The 24,669-nt window shown below is 41.5% G+C and overlaps 12 non-coding genes across 12 annotated transcripts; all 12 read left to right on the top strand.

Annotated features, from left to right (window-relative positions):
* The first annotated feature begins 885 nt into the window (after positions 1-885).
* TRNAY-GUA (transfer RNA tyrosine (anticodon GUA)) lies at positions 886-971 on the top strand. Its single transcript is given in 2 exon segments — positions 886-922; positions 936-971. It is a non-coding gene; the product is annotated as a tRNA-Tyr (tRNA).
* Positions 972-2,584: 1,613 nt separating this feature from the next.
* On the top strand, positions 2,585-2,670 carry TRNAY-GUA (transfer RNA tyrosine (anticodon GUA)). The gene is given in 2 exon segments: positions 2,585-2,621; positions 2,635-2,670. It is a non-coding gene; the product is annotated as a tRNA-Tyr (tRNA).
* A 1,851-nt stretch (positions 2,671-4,521) lies between these two features.
* On the top strand, positions 4,522-4,607 carry TRNAY-GUA (transfer RNA tyrosine (anticodon GUA)). The gene is given in 2 exon segments: positions 4,522-4,558; positions 4,572-4,607. It is a non-coding gene; the product is annotated as a tRNA-Tyr (tRNA).
* A 560-nt stretch (positions 4,608-5,167) lies between these two features.
* On the top strand, positions 5,168-5,253 carry TRNAY-GUA (transfer RNA tyrosine (anticodon GUA)). Its single transcript is given in 2 exon segments — positions 5,168-5,204; positions 5,218-5,253. It is a non-coding gene; the product is annotated as a tRNA-Tyr (tRNA).
* A 1,204-nt stretch (positions 5,254-6,457) lies between these two features.
* Positions 6,458-6,543, top strand: TRNAY-GUA (transfer RNA tyrosine (anticodon GUA)). The gene is given in 2 exon segments: positions 6,458-6,494; positions 6,508-6,543. It is a non-coding gene; the product is annotated as a tRNA-Tyr (tRNA).
* A 560-nt stretch (positions 6,544-7,103) lies between these two features.
* On the top strand, positions 7,104-7,189 carry TRNAY-GUA (transfer RNA tyrosine (anticodon GUA)). Its single transcript is given in 2 exon segments — positions 7,104-7,140; positions 7,154-7,189. It is a non-coding gene; the product is annotated as a tRNA-Tyr (tRNA).
* A 3,744-nt stretch (positions 7,190-10,933) lies between these two features.
* Positions 10,934-11,019, top strand: TRNAY-GUA (transfer RNA tyrosine (anticodon GUA)). The gene is given in 2 exon segments: positions 10,934-10,970; positions 10,984-11,019. It is a non-coding gene; the product is annotated as a tRNA-Tyr (tRNA).
* Positions 11,020-14,164: 3,145 nt separating this feature from the next.
* TRNAY-AUA (transfer RNA tyrosine (anticodon AUA)) lies at positions 14,165-14,250 on the top strand. The gene is given in 2 exon segments: positions 14,165-14,201; positions 14,215-14,250. It is a non-coding gene; the product is annotated as a tRNA-Tyr (tRNA).
* Positions 14,251-18,037: 3,787 nt separating this feature from the next.
* On the top strand, positions 18,038-18,123 carry TRNAY-GUA (transfer RNA tyrosine (anticodon GUA)). Its single transcript is given in 2 exon segments — positions 18,038-18,074; positions 18,088-18,123. It is a non-coding gene; the product is annotated as a tRNA-Tyr (tRNA).
* Positions 18,124-21,027: 2,904 nt separating this feature from the next.
* On the top strand, positions 21,028-21,113 carry TRNAY-GUA (transfer RNA tyrosine (anticodon GUA)). The gene is given in 2 exon segments: positions 21,028-21,064; positions 21,078-21,113. It is a non-coding gene; the product is annotated as a tRNA-Tyr (tRNA).
* A 560-nt stretch (positions 21,114-21,673) lies between these two features.
* On the top strand, positions 21,674-21,759 carry TRNAY-GUA (transfer RNA tyrosine (anticodon GUA)). Its single transcript is given in 2 exon segments — positions 21,674-21,710; positions 21,724-21,759. It is a non-coding gene; the product is annotated as a tRNA-Tyr (tRNA).
* A 1,204-nt stretch (positions 21,760-22,963) lies between these two features.
* TRNAY-GUA (transfer RNA tyrosine (anticodon GUA)) lies at positions 22,964-23,049 on the top strand. Its single transcript is given in 2 exon segments — positions 22,964-23,000; positions 23,014-23,049. It is a non-coding gene; the product is annotated as a tRNA-Tyr (tRNA).
* Positions 23,050-24,669: the final 1,620 nt, after the last annotated feature.

Here is a 24,669-nt window from a genome sequence, read left to right as displayed (position 1 = left end):
AAACACTGATGAATACTCTGAGGAGATGGCCTGTGAGGCGCCGCCTTTCAACTTTTCCTCCTTTGTATGGTGGTCAGTAACATGCGGGAGACTGCGGAGGGGGTCATTTTTTTAATTGTGAACTGATGTGCTTTTACTCAATTCGGGAACCTCACAAGCCAAATTTGTAGTATTTTGCACGAATTGCAAGAGATGTTTGAATGTCGACGGTTGAAGTGGAAGCTCGTATTGAGCTTGCTAGAGACTGCTTTGCCAAGCCTTCGATAGCTCAGTTGGTAGAGCGGAGGACTGTAGTGGTAAAACAGGCATCCTTAGGTCGCTGGTTCAAATCAGGCTCGAAGGACTTTTGCCAAATGCACATTTTATTGAATACTTGGAAAGTAAAATAACAGACAATTTATAATTATATTATATTTCATCACTGAAAATAGATGCCTTTTGCTTTGAGGCTGTGACCACGTTATTTTTCTGTCCAACACAAATCTTCATTGGTTTCCTGTGAGGTGTTTTGGATCCCCATCTCTTGCTATGAACTGGCAAAACAGCAGAATCCCCTTGACAATCTTGATTTCTCAAGGGAAATGAGAGAACACTATACACCATCCAAGATATTAAAATATTGTCAAGGCCCAACGCGGCTGAATACTCTGAGGAGATGGCCTGTGAGGTGCCGCCTTTCAACTTTTCCCCCTTAGTATGGTGGTCAGTAACATGCGGGAGACTGCGGAGGGGGCATTTTTTTAATTGGGAACTGATGTGCTTTTACTCAATTCGGGAACCTCACAAGCCAAATTTGTAGTATTTTGCACAAATTGCAAGAGATGTTTACAAGTCGACGGTTGAAGTGGAAGCTCGTATTGAGTTTGCTAGAGTTGATTTGCCAAGCCTTCGATAGCTCAGTTGGTAGAGCGGAGGACTGTAGTGGTAAAACAGGCATCCTTAGGTCGCTGGTTCAAATCCGGCTCGAAGGACTCTTGCCAAATGCACATTTTATTGAATACTTGGAAAGTAAAATACTTGGAAAGTAAAATAACAGACAATTTATAATTATATTATATTTCATCACTGAAAATAGATGCCTTTTGCTTTGAGGCTGTCGCCACGTTATGTTTCTGTCCAACACGAATCTTCATTGGTTTCCTGTCAGGTGTTTTGGATCCCCATCTCTTGCTATGAACTGGCAAAACAGCAGAATCCCCTTGACAATCTTGATTTCTCAAGGGAAATGAGAGAACACTATACACCATCCAAGATATTAAAATATTGTCAAGGCCCAACACGGCTGAATACTCTGGTTGGTAGAGCGGTTGGTAGAGCGGAGGACTGTAGTGGTACAACGGGCATCCTTAGGTCGCTGGTTCAAATCCGGCTCGAAGGACTTTTGCCAAATGCAAATTTTATTGAATACTTGGAAAGTAAAATACTTGGAAAGTAAAATAACAGACAATTTATAATTATATTATATTTCATCACTGAAAATAGATGCCTGTTGCTTTGAGGCTGTGGCCACGTTATGTTTCTGTCCAACACGAATCTTCATTGGTTTCATGTGAGGTGTTTTGGATCCCAATCTCTTGCTATGAACTGGCAAAACAGCAGAATCCCCTTGACAATCTTGATTTCTCAAGGGAAATGAGAGAACACTATACACCATCCAAGATATTAAAATATTGTCAAGGCCCAACACGGCTGAATACTCTGAGGAGATGGCCTGTGATGCGCCGCCTTTCAACTTTTCCCCCTTAGTATGGTGGTCAGCAACATGCGGGAGACTGCGGAGGGGGTCATTTTTTTAATTGTGAACTGATGTGCTTTCACTCAATCCGGGAACCTCACAAGCCAAATTTGTAGTATTTTGCACAAATTGCAAGAGATGTTTGAATGTCGACGGTTGAAGTGGAAGCTCGTATTGAGCTTGCTAGAGACTGATTTGCCAAGCCTTCGATAGCTCAGTTGATAGAGCAGAGGACTGTAGTGGTAAAACAGGCATCCTTAGGTCGCTGCTTCAAATCCGGCTCAAAGGACTTTTGCCAAATGCACATTTTATTGAATTCTTGGAAAGTAAAATGCTTGGAAAATAAAATAACAGACAATTTATAATTATATTATATTTCATCACTGAAAATAGATGCCTTTTGCTTTGAGGCTGTCGCCACGTTATGTTTCTGTCCAACACGAATCTTCATTGGTTTCCTGTCAGGTGTTTTGGATCCCCATCTCTTGCTATGAACTGGCAAAACAGCAGAATCCCCTTGACAATCTTGATTTCTCAAGGGAAATGAGAGAACACTATACACCATCCAAGATATTAAAATATTGTCAAGGCCCAACACGGCTGAATACTCTGAGGAGATGGCCGGTGAGGCGCCGCCTTTCAACTTTTCCCCCTTAGTATGGTGGTCATTAACATGCGGGAGACTGCGGAGGGGGTCATTTTTTTAATTGGGAACTGATGTGCTTTTACTCAATTCGGGAACCTCACAAGCCAAATTTGTAGTATTTTGCACGAATTGCAAGAGATGTTTACAAGTCGACGGTTGAAGTGGAAGCTCGTATTGAGTTTGCTAGAGAAAGATTTGCCAAGCCTTCGATAGCTCAGTTGGTAGAGTGGAGGACTGTAGTGGTAAAACAGGCATCCTTAGGTCGCTGGTTCAAATCCGGCTCGAAGGACTTTTGCCAAATGCAAATTTTATTGAATACTTGGAAAGTAAAATACTTGTAAAGTAAAATAACAGACAATTTATAATTATATTATATTTCATCACTGAAAATAGATGCCTTTTGCTTTGAGGCTGTGGCCACGTTATGTTTCTGTCCAACACCAATCTTCATTGGTTTCCTGTGAGGTGTTTCGGATCCCCATCTCTTGCTATGAACTGGCAAAACAGCAGAATCCCCTTGACAATCTTGATTTCTCAAGGGAAATGAGAGAACAGTATACACCATCCAAGATATTAAAATATTGTCAAGGCCCAACACGGCTGAATACTCTGAGGAGATGGCCTGTGAGGCGCCGCAATTCAACTTTTCCCCCTTAGTATGGTGGTCAGTAACATGCAGGAGACTGTGGAGGGGGTCATTTTTTTAATTGGGAACTGATGTGCTTTTACTCAATTCGGGAACATCATAAGCCAAATTTGTAGTATTTTGCACGAATTGCAAGAGATGTTTACAAGTCGACGGTTGAAGTGGAAGCTCGTATTGAGTTTGCTAGAGAGCTATTTGCCAAGCCTTCTATAGCTCAGTTGGTAGAGCGGAGGACTGTAGTGGTAAAACAGGCATCCTTAGGTCGCTGGTTCAAATCCGGCTCGAAGGACTTTTGCCAAATGCACATTTTATTGAATACTTGGAAAGTAAAATACTTGGAAAGTAAAATAACAGACAATTTATAATTATGTTATATTTCATCACTGAAAATAGATGCCTTTTGCTTTGAGGCTGTGGCCACGTTATTTTTCTGTCCGACACCAATCTTCGTTGGTTTCCTGTGAGGTATTTTGGATCCCCATCTCTTGCTATGAACTGACAAAACAGCAGAATCCCCTTGACAATCTTGATTTCTCAAGGGAAATGGGAGAACACTATACACCATCCAAGATATTAAAATATTGTCAAGGCCAAACACTGATGAATACTCTGAGGAGATGGCCTGTGAGGCGCCGCCTTTCAACTTTTCCTCCTTTGTATGGTGGTCAGTAACATGCGGGAGACTGCGGAGGGGGTCATTTTTTTAATTGTGAACTGATGTGCTTTTACTCAATTCGGGAACCTCACAAGCCAAATTTGTAGTATTTTGCACGAATTGCAAGAGATGTTTGAATGTCGACGGTTGAAGTGGAAGCTCGTATTGAGCTTGCTAGAGACTGCTTTGCCAAGCCTTCGATAGCTCAGTTGGTAGAGCGGAGGACTGTAGTGGTAAAACAGGCATCCTTAGGTAGCTGGTTCAAATCAGGCTCGAAGGACTTTTGCCAAATGCACATTTTATTGAATACTTGGAAAGTAAAATACTTGGAAAGTAAAATAACAGACAATTTATAATTATATTATATTTCATCACTGAAAATAGATGCCTTTTGCTTTGAGGCTGTGACCACGTTATTTTTCTGTCCAACACGAATCTTCATTGGTTTCCTGTGAGGTGTTTTGGATCCCCATCTCTTGCTATGAACTGGCAAAACAGCAGAATCCCCTTGACAATCTTGATTTCTCAAGGGAAAGGAGAGAACACTATACACCATCCAAGATATTAAAATATTGTCAAGGCCCAACGCGGCTGAATACTCTGAGGAGATGGCCTGTGAGGTGCCGCCTTTCAACTTTTCCCCCTTAGTATGGTGGTCAGTAACATGCGGGAGACTGCGGAGGGGGCATTTTTTTAATTGGGAACTGATGTGCTTTTACTCAATTCGGGAACCTCACAAGCCAAATTTGTAGTATTTTGCACGAATTGCAAGAGATGTTTGAATGTCGACGGTTGAAGTGGAAGCTCGTATTGAGCTTGCTAGAGACTGCTTTGCCAAGCCTTCGATAGCTCAGTTGGTAGAGCGGAGGACTGTAGTGGTAAAACAGGCATCCTTAGGTCGCTGGTTCAAATCCGGCTCGAAGGACTCTTGCCAAATACACATTTTATTGAATACTTGGAAAGTAAAATACTTGGAAAGTAAAATAACAGACAATTTATAATTATATTATATTTCATCACTGAAAATAGATGCCTTTTGCTTTGAGGCTGTGGCCACGTTATTTTTCTGTCCAACACGAATCTTCATTGGTTTCCTGTCTTGTGTTTTGGATCCCCATCTCTTGCTATGAACTGGCAAAACAGCAGAATCCCCTTGACAATCTTGATTTCTCAAGGGAAATGAGAGAACACTATACACCATCCAAGATATTAAAATATTGTCAAGGCCCAACACGGCTGAATACTCTGAGGAGATGGCCTGTGAGGCGCCGCCTTTCAACTTTTCCCCCTTAGTATGGTGGTCATTAACATGCGGGAGACTGCGGAGGGGGTCATTTTTTTAATTGGGAACTGATGTGCTTTTACTCAATTCGGGAACCTCACAAGCCAAATTTGTAGTATTTTGCACGAATTGCAAGAGATGTTTGAATGTCGACGGTTGAAGTGGAAGCTCGTATTGAGCTTGCTAGAGACTGCTTTGCCAAGCCTTCGATAGCTCAGTTGGTAGAGCGGAGGACTGTAGTGGTAAAAGAGGCATCCTTAGGTCGCTGGTTCAAATCCGGCTCGAAGGACTTTTGCCAAATGCACATTTTATTGAATACTTGGAAAGTAAAATACTTGGAAAGTAAAATAACAGACAATTTATAATTATGTTATATTTCATCACTGAAAATAGATGCCTTTTGCTTTGAGGCTGTGGCCACGTTATTTTTCTGTCCGACACCAATCTTCGTTGGTTTCCTGTGAGGTATTTTGGATCCCCATCTCTTGCTATGAACTGACAAAACAGCAGAATCCCCTTGACAATCTTGATTTCTCAAGGGAAATGGGAGAACACTATACACCATCCAAGATATTAAAATATTGTCAAGGCCAAACACTGATGAATACTCTGAGGAGATGGCCTGTGAGGCGCCGCCTTTCAACTTTTCCTCCTTTGTATGGTGGTCAGTAACATGCGGGAGACTGCGGAGGGCGTCATTTTTTTAATTGTGAACTGATGTGCTTTTACTCAATTCGGGAACCTCACAAGCCAAATTTGTAGTATTTTGCACGAATTGCAAGAGATGTTTGAATGTCGACGGTTGAAGTGGAAGCTCGTATTGAGCTTGCTAGAGACTGCTTTGCCAAGCCTTCGATAGCTCAGTTGGTAGAGCGGAGGACTGTAGTGGTAAAACAGGCATCCTTAGGTCGCTGGTTCAAATCAGGCTCAAAGGACTTTTGCCAAATGCACATTTTATTGAATACTTGGAAAGTAAAATACTTGGAAAGTAAAATAACAGACAATTTATAATTATATTATATTTCATCACTGAAAATAGATGCCTTTTGCTTTGAGGCTGTGACCACGTTATTTTTCTGTCCAACACAAATCTTCATTGGTTTCCTGTGAGGTGTTTTGGATCCCCATCTCTTGCTATGAACTGGCAAAACAGCAGAATCCCCTTGACAATCTTGATTTCTCAAGGGAAATGAGAGAACACTATACACCATCCAAGATATTAAAATATTGTCAAGGCCCAACGCGGCTGAATACTCTGAGGAGATGGCCTGTGAGGTGCCGCCTTTCAACTTTTCCCCCTTAGTATGGTGGTCAGTAACATGCGGGAGACTGCGGAGGGGGCATTTTTTTAATTGGGAACTGATGTGCTTTTACTCAATTCGGGAACCTCACAAGCCAAATTTGTAGTATTTTGCACAAATTGCAAGAGATGTTTACAAGTCGACGGTTGAAGTGGAAGCTCGTATTGAGTTTGCTAGAGTTGATTTGCCAAGCCTTCGATAGCTCAGTTGGTAGAGCGGAGGACTGTAGTGGTAAAACAGGCATCCTTAGGTCGCTGGTTCAAATCCGGCTCGAAGGACTCTTGCCAAATGCAAATTTTATTGAATACTTGGAAAGTAAAATACTTGGAAAGTAAAATAACAGACAATTTATAATTATATTATATTTCATCACTGAAAATAGATGCCTTTTGCTTTGAGGCTGTGGCCACGTTATTTTTCTGTCCAACACGAATCTTCATTGGTTTCCTGTCTTGTGTTTTGGATCCCCATCTCTTGCTATGAACTGGCAAAACAGCAGAATCCCCTTGACAATCTTGATTTCTCAAGGGAAATGAGAGAACACTATACACCATCCAAGATATTAAAATATTGTCAAGGCCCAACACGGCTGAATACTCTGAGGAGATGGCCTGTGAGGCGCCGCCTTTCAACTTTTCCCCCTTAGTATGGTGGTCATTAACATGCGGGAGACTGCGGAGGGGGTCATTTTTTTAATTGGGAACTGATGTGCTTTTACTCAATTCGGGAACCTCACAAGCCAAATTTGTAGTATTTTGCACGAATTGCAAGAGATGTTTACTAGTCGACGGTTGAAGTGGAAGCTCGTATTGAGTTTGCTAAAGAATGATTTGCCAAGCCTTCGATAGCTCAGTTGGTAGAGCGGAGGACTGTAGTGGTAAAACAGGCATCCTTAGGTCGCTGGTTCAAATCCGGCTCGAAGGACTTTTGCCAAATGCAAATTTTATTGAATACTTGGAAAGTAAAATACTTGGAAAGTAAAATAACAGACAATTTATAATTATATTATATTTCATCACTGAAAATAGATGCCTGTTGCTTTGAGGCTGTGGCCACGTTATGTTTCTGTCCAACACGAATCTTCATTGGTTTCATGTGAGGTGTTTTGGATCCCCATCTCTTGCTATGAACTGGCAAAACAGCAGAATCCCCTTGACAATCTTGATTTCTCAAGGGAAATGAGAGAACACTATACACCATCCAAGATATTAAAATATTGTCAAGGCCCAACACGGCTGAATACTCTGAGGAGATGGCCTGTGAGGCGCCGCCTTTCAACTTTTCCCCCTTAGTATGGTGGTCAGTAACATGCGGGAGACTGCGGAGGGGGTCATTTTTTTAATTGTGAACTGATGTGCTTTTACTCAATTCGGGAACCTCACAAGCCAAATTTGTAGTATTTTGCACGAATTGCAAGAGATGTTTACAAGTCGACGGTTGAAGTGGAAGCTCGTATTGAGTTTGCTAGAGAATGATTTGCCAAGCCTTCGATAGCTCAGTTGGTAGAGGGAAGGACTGTAGTGGTAAAACAGGCATCCTTAGGTCGCTGGTTCAAATCCGGCTCGACGGACTTTTTCCAAATGCAAATTTTATTGAATACTTGGAAAGTAAAATACTTGGAAAGTAAAATAACAGACAATTTATAATTATATTATATTTCATCACTGAAAATAGATGCCTTTTGCTTTGAGGCTGTGGCCACGTTATTTTTCTGTCCGACACCAATCTTCGTTGGTTTCCTGTGAGGTGTTTTGGATCCCCATCTCTTGCTATGAACTGACAAAACAGCAGAATCCCCTTGACAATCTTGATTTCTCAAGGGAAATGGGAGAACACCATACACCATCCAAGATATTAAAATATTGTCAAGGCCGAACACTGATGAATACTCTGAGGAGATGGCCTGTGAGGCGCAGCCTTTCAACTTTTCCTCCTTAGTATGGTGGTCAGTAACATGCGGGAGACTGCGGAGGGGGTCATTTTTTTAATTGGGAACTGATGTGCTTTTACTCAATTCGGGAACCTCACAAGCCAAATTTGTAGTATTTTGCACGAATTGCAAGAGATGTTTACAAGTCGACGGTTGAAGTGGAAGCTCGTATTGAGTTTGCTAGAGAATGATTTGCCAAGCCTTCGATAGCTCAGTTGGTAGAGCGGAGGACTGTATTGGTACAACAGGCATCCTTAGGTCGCTGGTTCAAATCCGGCTCGAAGGACTTTTGCCAAATGCAAATTTTATTGAATACTTGGAAAGTAAAATACTTGGAAAGTAAAATAACAGACAATGTATAATTATATTATATTTCATCACTGAAAATAGATGCCTGTTGCTTTGAGGCTGTGGCCACGTTATGTTTCTGTCCAACACGAATCTTCATTGGTTTCATGTGAGGTGTTTTGGATCCCCATCTCTTGCTATGAACTGGCAAAACAGCAGAATCCCCTTGACAATCTTGATTTCTAAAGGGAAATGAGAGAACACTATACACCATCCAAGATATTAAAATATTGTCAAGGCCCAACACGGCTGAATACTCTGAGGAGATGGCCTGTGAGGCGCCGCCTTTCAACTTTTCCCCCTTAGTATGGTGGTCAGTAACATGCGGGAGACTGCGGAGGGGGTCATTTTTTTAATTGTGAACTGATGTGCTTTTACTCAATTCGGGAACCTCACAAGCCAAATTTGTAGTATTTTGCACGAATTGCAAGAGATGTTTACAAGTCGACGGTTGAAGTGGAAGCTCCTATTGAGTTTGCTAGAGAATGGTTTGCCATGCCTTCGATAGCTCAGTTGCTAGAGCAAGGACTGTAGTGGTTAAACAGGCTTCCTTAGGTCGCTGGTTCAAATCCGGCTCGAGGGAATTTTGCCAAATGCACATTTTATTGAATACTTGGAAAGTAAAATACTTGGAAAGTAAAACAACAGACAATTTATAATTATATTATATTTCATCACTGAAAATAGATGCCTTTTGCTTTGAGGCTGTGGCCACATTATTTTTCTGTCCAACATCAATCTTCTTTGGTTTCCTGTGAGGTGTTTTGGATCCCCATCTCTTGCTATGAACTGGCAAAACAGCAGAATCCCCTTGACAATCTTGATTTCTCAAGGGAAATGAGAGAACACTATACACCATCCAAGATATTAAAATATTGTCAAGGCCCAACACGGCTGAATGCTCTGAGGAGATGGCCTGTGAGGCGCCGCCTTTCAACTTTTCCCCCTTAGTATGGTGGTCAGTAACATGCGGGAGAATGCGGAGGGGGTCATTTTTTTAATTGTGAACTGATGTGCTTTTACTCAATTCGGGAACCTCACAAGCCAAATTTGTAGTATTTTGCACGAATTGCAAGAGATGTTTGAATGTCGACGGTTGAAGTTGAAGCTCTAATTGAGCTTGCTAGAGACTGATTTGCCAAGCCTTAGATAGCTCAGTTGGTAGAGCAGAGGACTGTAGTGGTAAAACAGGCATCCTTAGGTCGCTGGTTCAAATCCAGATTGAAGGACTTTTGCCAAATGCAAATTTTATTGAATACTTGGAAAGTAAAATACTTGGAAAATAAAATAACAGACAATTCATAATTATATTATATTTCATCACTGAAAATAGATGCCTTTTGCTTTGAGGCTGTGGCCACGTTATGTTTCTGTCCAACACCAATCTTCATTGGTTTCCTGTGAGGTGTTTTGGATCCCCATCTCTTGCTATGAACTGGCAAAACAGCAGAATCCCCTTGACAATTTTGATTTCTCAAGGGAAATGAGAGAACACTATACACCATCCAAGATATTAAAATATTGTCAAGGCCCAACACGGCTGAATACTCCGAGGAGATGGCCTGTGAGGCGCCGCCTTTCAACTTTTCCCCCTTAGTATGGTGGTCAGTAACATGCGGGAGACTGCGGAGGGGGTCATTTTTTTAATTGGGAACTGATGTGCTTTTACTGAATTCGGGAACCTCACAAGCCAAATTTGTAGTATTTTGCACGAATTGCAAGAGATGTTTACAAGTCGACGGTTGAAGTGGAAGCTCGTATTGAGTTTGATAGAGAATGATTTGCCAAGCCTTCGATAGCTCGTCGCTGGTTCAAATCCGGCTCAAAGGACTTTTGCCAAATGCACATTTTATTGAATACTTGGAAAGTAAAATACTTGTAAAGTAAAATAACAGACAATTTATAATTATATTATATTTCATCACTGAAAATAGATGCCTTTTGCTTTGAGGCTGTGGCCACGTTATTTTTCTGTCCAACACGAATCTTCATTGGTTTCCTGTGAGGTGTTTTGGATCCCCATCTCTTGCTATGAACTGGCAAAACAGCAGAATCCCCTTGACAATCTTGATTTTTCAAGGGAAATGAGAGAACACTGTACACCATCCAAGATATTAAAATATTGTCAAGGCCCAACACGGCTGAATACTCTGAGGAGATGGCCTGTGAGGCGCCGCCTTTCAACTTTTCCCCCTTAGTATGGTGGTCAGTAACATGCGGGAGACTGCGGAGGGGGTCATTTTTTTAATTGGGAACTTATGTGCTTTTACTAAATTCGGGAACCTCACAAGCCAAATTTGTAGTATTTTGCACGAATTGCAAGAGATGTTTACAAGTCGACGGTTGAAGTGGAAGCTCGTATTGAGTTTGCTAGAGATTGATTTGCCAAGCCTTCGATAGCTCAGTTGGTAGAGCGGAGGACTGTAGTGGTAAAACAGGCATCCTTAGGTCGCTGGTTCAAATCCGGCTCGAAGGACCATTGCCAAATGCACATTTTATTGAATACTTGGAAAGTAAAATACTTGGAAAGTAAAATAACAGACAATTTATAATTATATTATATTTCATCACTGAAAATAGATGCCTTTTGCTTTGAGGCTGTGGCCACGTTATTTTTCTGTCCGACACCAATCTTCGTTGGTTTCCTGTGAGGTATTTTGGATCCCCATCTCTTGCTATGAACTGACAAAACAGCAGAATCCCCTTGACAATCTTGATTTCTCAAGGGAAATGGGAGAACACTATACACCATCCAAGATATTAAAATATTGTCAAGGCCGAACACTGATGAATACTCTGAGGAGATGGCCTGCGAGGCGCCGCCTTTCAACTTTTCCTCCTTAGTATGGTGGTCAGTAACATGCGGGAGACCGCGGAGGGGGTCATTTTTTTAATTGTGAACTGATGTGCTTTTACTCAATTCGGGAACCTCACAAGCCAAATTTGTAGTATTTTGCACGAATTGCAAGAGATGTTTGAATGTCGACGGTTGAAGTGGACGCTCGTATTGAGCTTGCTAGAGACTGATTTGCCAAGCCTTCGATAGCTCAGTTGGTAGAGCGGAGGACTGTAGTGGTAAAACAAGCATCCTTCGGTCGCTGGTTCAAACCTGGCTCGAAGGACTTTTGCCAAATGCACATTTTATTGAATACTTGGAAAGTAAAATACTTGGAAAGTAAAATAACAGACAATTTATAATTATATTATATTTCATCACTGAAAATAGATGCCTTTTGCTTTGAGGCTGTGGCCACGTTATTTTTCTGTCCGACACCAATCTTCGTTGGTTTCCTGTGAGGTGTTTTGGATCCCCATCTCTTGCTATGAACTGACAAAACAGCAGAATCCCCTTGACAATCTTGATTTCTCAAGGGAAATGGGAGAACACTATACACCATCCAAGATATTAAAATATTGTCAAGGCCGAACACTGATGAATACTCTGAGGAGATGGCCTGTGAGGCGCCGCCTTTCAACTTTTCCTCCTTAGTATGGTGGTCAGTAACATGCGGGAGACTGCGGAGGCGGTCATTTTTTTAATTGGGAACTGATATGCTTTTACTCAATTCGGGAACCTCACAAGCCAAATTTGTAGTATTTTGCACGAATTGCAAGAGATGTTTGCATATCGACGGTTGAAGTGGAAGCTCGAATTGCGCTTGCTAGAGAACGGTTTGCCAAGCCTTCGATAGCTCAGTTGGTAGAGCAGAGGACTGTAGTGGTAAAACAGGCATCCTTAGGTCGCTGGTTCAAATCCAGATTGAAGGACTTTTGCCAAATGCAAATTTTATTGAATACTTGGAAAGTAAAATACTTGGAAAATAAAATAACAGACAATTTATAATTATATTATATTTCATCACTGAAAATAGATGCCTTTTGCTTTGAGGCTGTGGCCACGTTATGTTTCTGTCCAACACCAATCTTCATTGGTTTCCTGTGAGGTGTTTTGGATCCTCATCTCTTGCTATGAACTGGCAAAACAGCAGAATCCCCTTGACAATCTTGATTTCTCAAGGGAAATGAGAGAACACTATACACCATCCAAGATATTAAAATATTGTCAAGGCCCAACACGGCTGAATACTCAGAGGAGATGGCCTGTGAGGCGCCGCCTTTCGACTTTTCCCCCTTAGTATGGTGGTCAGTAAAATGCGGGAGACTGCGGAGGGGGTCATTTTTTTAATTGGGAACTGATGTGCTTTTACTCAATTCGGGAACCTCTCAAGCCAAATTTGTAGTATTTTGCACGAATTGCAAGAGATGTTTACAAGTCGACGGTTGAAGTGGAAGCTCGTATTGAGTTTGCTAGAGAATGATTTGCCAAGACTTCGATAGCTCAGTTGGTAGAGCCGAGGACTGTAGTGGTAAAACAGGCATCCTTAGGTCGCTGGTTCAAATCCGGCTCGAAGGACTTTTGCCAAATGCACATTTTATTGAATACTTGGAAAGTAAAATACTTGGAAAATGACATAACAGACAATTTATAATTATATTATATTTCATCACTGAAAATAGATGCCTTTTGCTTTGAGGCTGTGGCCACATTATTTTTCTGTCCAACACCAATCTTCTTTGGTTTCCTGTGAGGTATTTTGGATCCCCATCTCTTGCTATGAACTGACAAAACAGCAGAATCCCCTTGACAATCTTGATTTCTCAAGGGAAATGGGAGAACACTATACACCATCCAAGATATTAAAATATTGTCAAGGCCGAACACTGATGAATACTCTGAGGAGATGGCCTGTGAGGCGCCGCCTTTCAACTTTTCCTCCTTAGTATGGTGGTCAGTAACATGCGGGAGACCGCGGAGGGGGTCATTTTTTTAATTGTGAACTGATGTGCTTTTACTCAATTCGGGAACCTCACAAGCCAAATTTGTAGTATTTTGCACGAATTGCAAGAGATGTTTGAATGTCGACGGTTGACGTGGACGCTCGTATTGAGCTTGCTAGAGACTGATTTGCCAAGCCTTCGATAGCTCAGTTGGTAGAGGGGAGGACTGTAGTGGTAAAAACAAGCATCCTTCGGTCGCTGGTTCACACCCGGCTCGAAGGACTTTTGCCAAATGCACATTTTATTGAATACTTGGAAAGTAAAATACTTGGAAAGTAAAATAACAGACAATTTATAATTATATTATATTTCATCACTGAAAATAGATGCCTTTTGCTTTGAGGCTGTGGCCACGTTATTTTTCTGTCCGACACCAATCTTCGTTGGTTTCCTGTGAGGTGTTTTGGATCCCCATCTCTTGCTATGAACTGACAAAACAGCAGAATCCCCTTGACAATCTTGATTTCTCAAGGGAAATGGGAGAACACTATACACCATCCAAGATATTAAAATATTGTCAAGGCCGAACACTGATGAATACTCTGAGGAGATGGCCTGTGAGGCGCCGCCTTTCAACTTTTCCTCCTTAGTATGGTGGTCAGTAACATGCGGGAGACTGCGGAGGCGGTCATTTTTTTAATTGGGAACTGATATGCTTTTACTCAATTCGGGAACCTCACAAGCCAAATTTGTAGTATTTTGCACGAATTGCAAGAGATGTTTGCATATCGACGGTTGAAGTGGAAGCTCGAATTGAGCTTGCTAGAGAACGGTTTGCCAAGCCTTCGATAGCTCAGTTGGTAGAGCAGAGGGCTATAGTGGTAAAACAGGCATCCTTAGGTCGCTGGTTCAAATCCAGATTGAAGGACTTTTGCCAAATGCAAATTTTATTGAATACTTGGAAAGTAAAATACTTGGAAAATAAAATAACAGACAATTTATAATTATATTATATTTCATCACTGAAAATAGATGCCTTTTGCTTTGAGGCTGTGGCCACGTTATGTTTCTGTCCAACACCAATCTTCATTGGTTTCCTGTGAGGTGTTTTGGATCCCCATCTCTTGCTATGAACTGGCAAAACAGCAGAATCCCCTTGACAATCTTGATTTCTCAAGGGAAATGAGAGAACACTATACACCATCCAAGATATTAAAATATTGTCAAGGCCCAACACGGCTGAATACTCAGAGGAGATGGCCTGTGAGGCGCCGCCTTTCAACTTTTCCCCCTTAGTATGGTGGTCAGTAACATGCGGGAGACTGCGGAGGGGGTCATTTTTTTAATTGGGAACTGATGTGCTTTTACTCAATTCGGGAACCTCTCAAGCCAAATTTGTAGTATTTTGCACGAATTGCAAGAGATGTTTACAAGTCGACGGTTGAAGTGGAAGCTCGTATTGAGTTTGCTAGAGAGTGATTTGCCAAGACTTCGATAGCTCAGTTGGTAGAGCCGAGGACTGTAGTGGTAAAACAGGCATCCTTAGGTCGCTGGTTCAAATCCGGCTCGAAGGACTTTTGCCAAATGCACATTGTATTGAATACTTGGAAAGTAAAATACTTGGAAAGTAAAATAACAGACAATTTATAATTATATTATATTTCATCACTGAAAATAGATGCCTTTTGCTTTGAGGCTGTGGCCACGTTATTTTTCTGTCCGACACCAATCTTCGTTGGTTTCCTGTGAGGTATTTTGGATCCCCATCTCTTGCTATGAACTGACAAAACAGCAGAATCCCCTTGACAATCTTGATTTCTCAAGGGAAATGGGAGAACACTATACACCATCCAAGATATTAAAATATTGTCAAGGCCGAACACTGATGAATACTCTCAGGAGATGGCCTGTGAGGCGCCGCCTTTCAACTTTTCCCCCTTAGTATGGTGGTCAGTAACATGCGGGAGACTGCGGAGGGGGTCATTTTTTTAATTGGGAACTGATGTGCTTTTACTCAATTCGGGAACCTCACAAGCCAAATTTGTAGTATTTTGCACGAATTGCAAGAGATGTTTGCATGTCGACGGTTGAAGTGGAAGCTCGTATTGAGTTTGCTAGAGTTGTTTTGCCAAGCCTTCGATAGCTCAGTTGGTAGAGGGGAGGACTGTAGTGGTAAAACAGGCATTCTTAGGTGGCTGGTTCAAATCCGGCTCAAAGGACTTTTGCCAAATGCACATTTTATTGAATACTTGGAAAGTAAAATACTTGGAAAGTAAAATAACAGACAATTTATAATTATATTATATTTCATCACTGAAAATAGATGCCTTTTGCTTTGAGGCTGTGGCCACGTTATTTTTCTGTCCAACACGAATCTTCATTGGTTTCCTGTCAGGTGTTTTGGATCCCCATCTCTTGCTATGAACTGGCAAAACAGCAGAATCCCCTTGACAATCTTGATTTCTCAAGGGAAATGAGAGAACACTATACACCATCCAAGATATTAAAATATTGTCAAGGCCCAACACGGCTGAATACTCTGAGGAGATGGCCTGTGAGGCGCCGCCTTTCAACTTTTCCCCCTTAGCATGGTGGTCATTAACATGCGGGAGACTGCGGAGGGGGTCATTTTTTTAATTGGGAACTGATGTGCTTTTACTCAATTCGGGAACCTCACAAGCCAAATTTGTAGTATTTTGCACGAATTGCAAGAGATGTTTACAAGTCGACGGTTGAAGTGGAAGCTCGTATTGAGTTTGCTAGAGAATGATTTGCCAAGCCTTCGAAAGCTCAGTTGGTAGAGCTGCGGACTTTAGTGGTAAAACAGGCATCCTTAGGTCGCTGGTTCAAATCCGGCTCGAAGGACTTTTGCCAAATGCAAATTTTATTGAATACTTGGAAAGTAAAATACTTGGAAAATAAAATAACAGACAATTTATAATTATATTATATTTCATCACTGAAAATAGATGCCTTTTGCTTTGAGGCTGTGGCCACGTTATGTTTCTGTCCAACACCAATCTTCATTGGTTTCCTGTGAGGTGTTTCGGATCCCCATCTCTTGCTATGAACTGGCAAAACAGCAGAATCCCCTTGACAATCTTGATTTCTCAAGGGAAATGAGAGAACAGTATACACCATCCAAGATATTAAAATATTGTCAAGAACCAACACGGCTGAATACTCTGAGGAGATGGCCTGTGAGGCGCCGCCTTTCAACTTTTCCCCCTTAGTATGGTGGTCAGTAACATGCGGGAGACTGCGGAGGGGGTCATTTTTTTAATTGGGAACTGATGTGCTTTTACTCAATTCGGGAACCTCACAAGCCAAATTTGTAGTATTTTGCACGAATTGCAAGAGATGTTTGAATGTCGACGGTTGAAGTGGAAGCTCGTATTGAGCTTGCTAGAGACTGCTTTGCCAAGCCTTCGATAGCTCAGTTGGTAGAGCGGAGGACTGTAGTGGTAAAACAGGCATTCTTAGGTCGCTGGTTCAAATCCGGCTCGAAGGACTTTTGCCAAATGCACATTTTATTGAATACTTGGAAAGTAAAATACTTGGAAAGTAAAATAACAGACAATTTATAATTATGTTATATTTCATCACTGAAAATAGATGCCTTTTGCTTTGAGGCTGTGGCCACGTTATTTTTCTGTCCGACACCAATCTTCGTTGGTTTCCTGTGAGGTATTTTGGATCCCCATCTCTTGCTATGAACTGACAAAACAGCAGAATCCCCTTGACAATCTTGATTTCTCAAGGGAAATGGGAGAACACTATACACCATCCAAGATATTAAAATATTGTCAAGGCCAAACACTGATGAATACTCTGAGGAGATGGCCTGTGAGGCGCCGCCTTTCAACTTTTCCTCCTTTGTATGGTGGTCAGTAACATGCGGGAGACTGCGGAGGGGGTCATTTTTTTAATTGTGAACTGATGTGCTTTTACTCAATTCGGGAACCTCACAAGCCAAATTTGTAGTATTTTGCACGAATTGCAAGAGATGTTTGAATGTCGACGGTTGAAGTGGAAGCTCGTATTGAGCTTGCTAGAGACTGCTTTGCCAAGCCTTCGATAGCTCAGTTGGTAGAGCGGAGGACTGTAGTGGTAAAACAGGCATCCTTAGGTCGCTGGTTCAAATCAGGCTCGAAGGACTTTTGCCAAATGCACATTTTATTGAATACTTGGAAAGTAAAATACTTGGAAAGTAAAATAACAGACAATTTATAATTATATTATATTTCATCACTGAAAATAGATGCCTTTTGCTTTGAGGCTGTGACCACGTTATTTTTCTGTCCAACACAAATCTTCATTGGTTTCCTGTGAGGTGTTTTGGATCCCCATCTCTTGCTATGAACTGGCAAAACAGCAGAATCCCCTTGACAATCTTGATTTCTCAAGGGAAATGAGAGAACACTATACACCATCCAAGATATTAAAATATTGTCAAGGCCCAACGCGGCTGAATACTCTGAGGAGATGGCCTGTGAGGTGCCGCCTTTCAACTTTTCCCCCTTAGTATGGTGGTCAGTAACATGCGGGAGACTGCGGAGGGGGCATTTTTTTAATTGGGAACTGATGTGCTTTTACTCAATTCGGGAACCTCACAAGCCAAATTTGTAGTATTTTGCACAAATTGCAAGAGATGTTTACAAGTCGACGGTTGAAGTGGAAGCTCGTATTGAGTTTGCTAGAGTTGATTTGCCAAGCCTTCGATAGCTCAGTTGGTAGAGCGGAGGACTGTAGTGGTAAAACAGGCATCCTTAGGTCGCTGGTTCAAATCCGGCTCGAAGGACTCTTGCCAAATGCACATTTTATTGAATACTTGGAAAGTAAAATACTTGGAAAGTAAAATAACAGACAATTTATAATTATATTATATTTCATCACTGAAAATAGATGCCTTTTGCTTTGAGGCTGTCGCCACGTTATGTTTCTGTCCAACACGAATCTTCATTGGTTTCCTGTCAGGTGTTTTGGATCCCCATCTCTTGCTATGAACTGGCAAAACAGCAGAATCCCCTTGACAATCTTGATTTCTCAAGGGAAATGAGAGAACACTATACACCATCCAAGATATTAAAATATTGTCAAGGCCCAACACGGCTGAATACTCTGGTTGGTAGAGCGGTTGGTAGAGCCGAGGACTGTAGTGGTACAACGGGCATCCTTAGGTCGCTGGTTCAAATCCGGCTCGAAGGACTTTTGCCAAATGCAAATTTTATTGAATACTTGGAAAGTAAAATACTTGGAAAGTAAAATAACAGACAATTTATAATTATATTATATTTCATCACTGAAAATAGATGCCTGTTGCTTTGAGGCTGTGGCCACGTTATGTTTCTGTCCAACACGAATCTTCATTGGTTTCATGTGAGGTGTTTTGGATCCCAATCTCTTGCTATGAACTGGCAAAACAGCAGAATCCCCTTGACAATCTTGATTTCTCAAGGGAAATGAGAGAACACTATACACCATCCAAGATATTAAAATATTGTCAAGGCCCAACACGGCTGAATACTCTGAGGAGATGGCCTGTGATGCGCCGCCTTTCAACTTTTCCCCCTTAGTATGGTGGTCAGCAACATGCGGGAGACTGCGGAGGGGGTCATTTTTTTAATTGTGAACTGATGTGCTTTCACTCAATCCGGGAACCTCACAAGCCAAATTTGTAGTATTTTGCACAAATTGCAAGAGATGTTTGAATGTCGACGGTTGAAGTGGAAGCTCGTATTGAGCTTGCTAGAGACTGATTTGCCAAGCCTTCGATAGCTCAGTTGATAGAGCAGAGGACTGTAGTGGTAAAACAGGCATCCTTAGGTCGCTGGTTCAAATCCGGCTCAAAGGTCTTTTGCCAAATGCACATTTTATTGAATTCTTGGAAAGTAAAATGCTTGGAAAATAAAATAACAGACAATTTATAATTATATTATATTTCATCACTGAAAATAGATGCCTTTTGCTTTGAGGCTGTCCCCACGTTATGTTTCTGTCCAACACGAATCTTCATTGGTTTCCTGTCAGGTGTTTTGGATCCCCATCTCTTGCTATGAACTGGCAAAACAGCAGAATCCCCTTGACAATCTTGATTTCTCAAGGGAAATGAGAGAACAGTATACACCATCCAAGATATTAAAATATTGTCAAGGCCCAACACGGCTGAATACTCTGAGGAGATGGCCTGTGAGGCGCCGCAATTCAACTTTTCCCCCTTAGTATGGTGGTCAGTAACATGCAGGAGACTGTGGAGGGGGTCATTTTTTTAATTGGGAACTGATGTGCTTTTACTCAATTCGGGAACATCATAAGCCAAAGTTGTAGTATTTTGCACGAATTGCAAGAGATGTTTACAAGTCGACGGTTGAAGTGGAAGCTCGTATTGAGTTTGCTAGAGAGCTATTTGCCAAGCCTTCTATAGCTCAGTTGGTAGAGCGGAGGACTGTAGTGGTAAAACAGGCATCCTTAGGTCGCTGGTTCAAATCCGGCTCGAAGGACTTTTGCCAAATGCACATTTTATTGAATACTTGGAAAGTAAAATACTTGGAAAGTAAAATAACAGACAATTTATAATTATGTTATATTTCATCACTGAAAATAGATGCCTTTTACTTTGAGGCTGTGGCCACGTTATTTTTCTGTCCGACACCAATCTTCGTTGGTTTCCTGTGAGGTATTTTGGATCCCCATCTCTTGCTATGAACTGACAAAACAGCAGAATCCCCTTGACAATCTTGATTTCTCAAGGGAAATGGGAGAACACTATACACCATCCAAGATATTAAAATATTGTCAAGGCCAAACACTGATGAATACTCTGAGGAGATGGCCTGTGAGGCGCCGCCTTTCAACTTTTCCTCCTTTGTATGGTGGTCAGTAACATGCGGGAGACTGCGGAGGGGGTCATTTTTTTAATTGTGAACTGATGTGCTTTTACTCAATTCGGGAACCTCACAAGCCAAATTTGTAGTATTTTGCACGAATTGCAAGAGATGTTTGAATGTCGACGGTTGAAGTGGAAGCTCGTATTGAGCTTGCTAGAGACTGCTTTGCCAAGCCTTCGATAGCTCAGTTGGTAGAGCGGAGGACTGTAGTGGTAAAACAGGCATCCTTAGGTAGCTGGTTCAAATCAGGCTCGAAGGACTTTTGCCAAATGCACATTTTATTGAATACTTGGAAAGTAAAATACTTGGAAAGTAAAATAACAGACAATTTATAATTATATTATATTTCATCACTGAAAATAGATGCCTTTTGCTTTGAGGCTGTGACCACGTTATTTTTCTGTCCAACACGAATCTTCATTGGTTTCCTGTGAGGTGTTTTGGATCCCCATCTCTTGCTATGAACTGGCAAAACAGCAGAATCCCCTTGACAATCTTGATTTCTCAAGGGAAAGGAGAGAACACTATACACCATCCAAGATATTAAAATATTGTCAAGGCCCAACGCGGCTGAATACTCTGAGGAGATGGCCTGTGAGGTGCCGCCTTTCAACTTTTCCCCCTTAGTATGGTGGTCAGTAACATGCGGGAGACTGCGGAGGGGGCATTTTTTTAATTGGGAACTGATGTGCTTTTACTCAATTCGGGAACCTCACAAGCCAAATTTGTAGTATTTTGCACGAATTGCAAGAGATGTTTGAATGTCGACGGTTGAAGTGGAAGCTCGTATTGAGCTTGCTAGAGACTGCTTTGCCAAGCCTTCGATAGCTCAGTTGGTAGAGCGGAGGACTGTAGTGGTAAAACAGGCATCCTTAGGTCGCTGGTTCAAATCCGGCTCGAAGGACTCTTGCCAAATGCACATTTTATTGAATACTTGGAAAGTAAAATACTTGGAAAGTAAAATAACAGACAATTTATAATTATATTATATTTCATCACTGAAAATAGATGCCTTTTGCTTTGAGGCTGTGGCCACGTTATTTTTCTGTCCAACACGAATCTTCATTGGTTTCCTGTCTTGTGTTTTGGATCCCCATCTCTTGCTATGAACTGGCAAAACAGCAGAATCCCCTTGACAATCTTGATTTCTCAAGGGAAATGAGAGAACACTATACACCATCCAAGATATTAAAATATTGTCAAGGCCCAACACGTCTGAATACTCTGAGGAGATGGCCTGTGAGGCGCCGCCTTTCAACTTTTCCCCCTTAGTATGGTGGTCATTAACATGCGGGAGACTGCGGAGGGGGTCATTTTTTTAATTGGGAACTGATGTGCTTTTACTCAATTCGGGAACCTCACAAGCCAAATTTGTAGTATTTTGCACGAATTGCAAGAGATGTTTGAATGTCGACGGTTGAAGTGGAAGCTCGTATTGAGCTTGCTAGAGACTGCTTTGCCAAGCCTTCGATAGCTCAGTTGGTAGAGCGGAGGACTGTAGTGGTAAAACAGGCATCCTTAGGTCGCTGGTTCAAATCCGGCTCGAAGGACTTTTGCCAAATGCACATTTTATTGAATACTTGGAAAGTAAAATACTTGGAAAGTAAAATAACAGACAATTTATAATTATGTTATATTTCATCACTGAAAATAGATGCCTTTTGCTTTGAGGCTGTGGCCACGTTATTTTTCTGTCCGACACCAATCTTCGTTGGTTTCCTGTGAGGTATTTTGGATCCCCATCTCTTGCTATGAACTGACAAAACAGCAGAATCCCCTTGACAATCTTGATTTCTCAAGGGAAATGGGAGAACACTATACACCATCCAAGATATTAAAATATTGTCAAGGCCAAACACTGATGAATACTCTGAGGAGATGGCCTGTGAGGCGCCGCCTTTCAACTTTTCCTCCTTTGTATGGTGGTCAGTAACATGCGGGAGACTGCGGAGGGCGTCATTTTTTTAATTGTGAACTGATGTGCTTTTACTCAATTCGGGAACCTCACAAGCCAAATTTGTAGTATTTTGCACGAATTGCAAGAGATGTTTGAATGTCGACGGTTGAAGTGGAAGCTCGTATTGAGCTTGCTAGAGACTGCTTTGCCAAGCCTTCGATAGCTCAGTTGGTAGAGCGGAGGACTGTAGTGGTAAAACAGGCATCCTTAGGTCGCTGGTTCAAATCAGGCTCAAAGGACTTTTGCCAAATGCACATTTTATTGAATACTTGGAAAGTAAAATATTTGGAAAGTAAAATAACAGACAATTTATAATTATATTATATTTCATCACTGAAAATAGATGCCTTTTGCTTTGAGGCTGTGACCACGTTATTTTTCTGTCCAACACAAATCTTCATTGGTTTCCTGTGAGGTGTTTTGGATCCCCATCTCTTGCTATGAACTGGCAAAACAGCAGAATCCCCTTGACAATCTTGATTTCTCAAGGGAAATGAGAGAACACTATACACCATCCAAGATATTAAAATATTGTCAAGGCCCAACGCGGCTGAATACTCTGAGGAGATGGCCTGTGAGGTGCCGCCTTTCAACTTTTCCCCCTTAGTATGGTGGTCAGTAACATGCGGGAGACTGCGGAGGGGGCATTTTTTTAATTGGGAACTGATGTGCTTTTACTCAATTCGGGAACCTCACAAGCCAAATTTGTAGTATTTTGCACAAATTGCAAGAGATGTTTACAAGTCGACGGTTGAAGTGGAAGCTCGTATTGAGTTTGCTAGAGTTGATTTGCCAAGCCTTCGATAGCTCAGTTGGTAGAGCGGAGGACTGTAGTGGTAAAACAGGCATCCTTAGGTCGCTGGTTCAAATCCGGCTCGAAGGACTCTTGCCAAATGCACATTTTATTGAATACTTGGAAAGTAAAATACTTGGAAAGTAAAATAACAGACAATTTATAATTATATTATATTTCATCACTGAAAATAGATGCCTTTTGCTTTGAGGCTGTGGCCACGTTATTTTTCTGTCCAACACGAATCTTCATTGGTTTCCTGTCTTGTGTTTTGGATCCCCATCTCTTGCTATGAACTGGCAAAACAGCAGAATCCCCTTGACAATCTTGATTTCTCAAGGGAAATGAGAGATCACTATACACCATCCAAGATATTAAAATATTGTCAAGGCCCAACACGGCTGAATACTCTGAGGAGATGGCCTGTGAGGCGCCGCCTTTCAACTTTTCCCCCTTAGTATGGTGGTCATTAACATGCGGGAGACTGCGGAGGGGGTCATTTTTTTAATTGGGAACTGATGTGCTTTTACTCAATTCGGGAACCTCACAAGCCAAATTTGTAGTATTTTGCACGAATTGCAAGAGATGTTTACTAGTCGACGGTTGAAGTGGAAGCTCGTATTGAGTTTGCTAAAGAATGATTTGCCAAGCCTTCGATAGCTCAGTTGGTAGAGAGGAGGACTGTAGTGGTAAAACAGGCATCCTTAGGTCGCTGGTTCAAATCCGTCTCGAAGGACTTTTGCCAAATGCAAATTTTATTGAATACTTGGAAAGTAAAATACTTGGAAAGTAAAATAACAGACAATTTATAATTATATTATATTTCATCACTGAAAATAGATGCCTGTTGCTTTGAGGCTGTGGCCACGTTATGTTTCTGTCCAACACGAATCTTCATTGGTTTCATGTGAGGTGTTTTGGATCCCCATCTCTTGCTATGAACTGGCAAAACAGCAGAATCCCCTTGACAATCTTGATTTCTCAAGGGAAATGAGAGAACACTATACACCATCCAAGATATTAAAATATTGTCAAGGCCCAACACGGCTGAATACTCTGAGGAGATGGCCTGTGAGGCGCCGCCTTTCAACTTTTCCCCCTTAGTATGGTGGTCAGTAACATGCGGGAGACTGCGGAGGGGGTCATTTTTTTAATTGTGAACTGATGTGCTTTTACTCAATTCGGGAACCTCACAAGCCAAATTTGTAGTATTTTGCACGAATTGCAAGAGATGTTTGAATGTCGACGGTTGAAGTGGAAGCTCGTATTGAGCTTGCTAGAGACTGCTTTGCCAAGCCTTCGATAGCTCAGTTGGTAGAGCGGAGGACTGTAGTGGTAAAACAGGCATCCTTAGGTCGCTGGTTCAAATCAGGCTCGAAGGACTTTTGCCAAATGCACATTTTATTGAATACTTGGAAAGTAAAATACTTGGAAAGTAAAATAACAGACAATTTATAATTATATTATATTTCATCACTGAAAATAGATGCCTTTTGCTTTGAGGCTGTGACCACGTTATTTTTCTGTCCAACACGAATCTTCATTGGTTTCCTGTGAGGTGTTTTGGATCCCCATCTCTTGCTATGAACTGGCAAAACAGCAGAATCCCCTTGACAATCTTGATTTCTCAAGGGAAATGAGAGAACACTATACACCATCCAAGATATTAAAATATTGTCAAGGCCCAACGCGGCTGAATACTCTGAGGAG

Source organism: Ambystoma mexicanum, chromosome 1p, assembly GCF_040938575.1.
Source record: "Ambystoma mexicanum isolate Mex_15411 chromosome 1p, UKY_AmexF1_1, whole genome shotgun sequence".
NCBI classification, from domain to species: domain Eukaryota; kingdom Metazoa; phylum Chordata; class Amphibia; order Caudata; family Ambystomatidae; genus Ambystoma; species Ambystoma mexicanum.
This window is presented reverse-complemented; position numbering and strand designations above follow the sequence as displayed.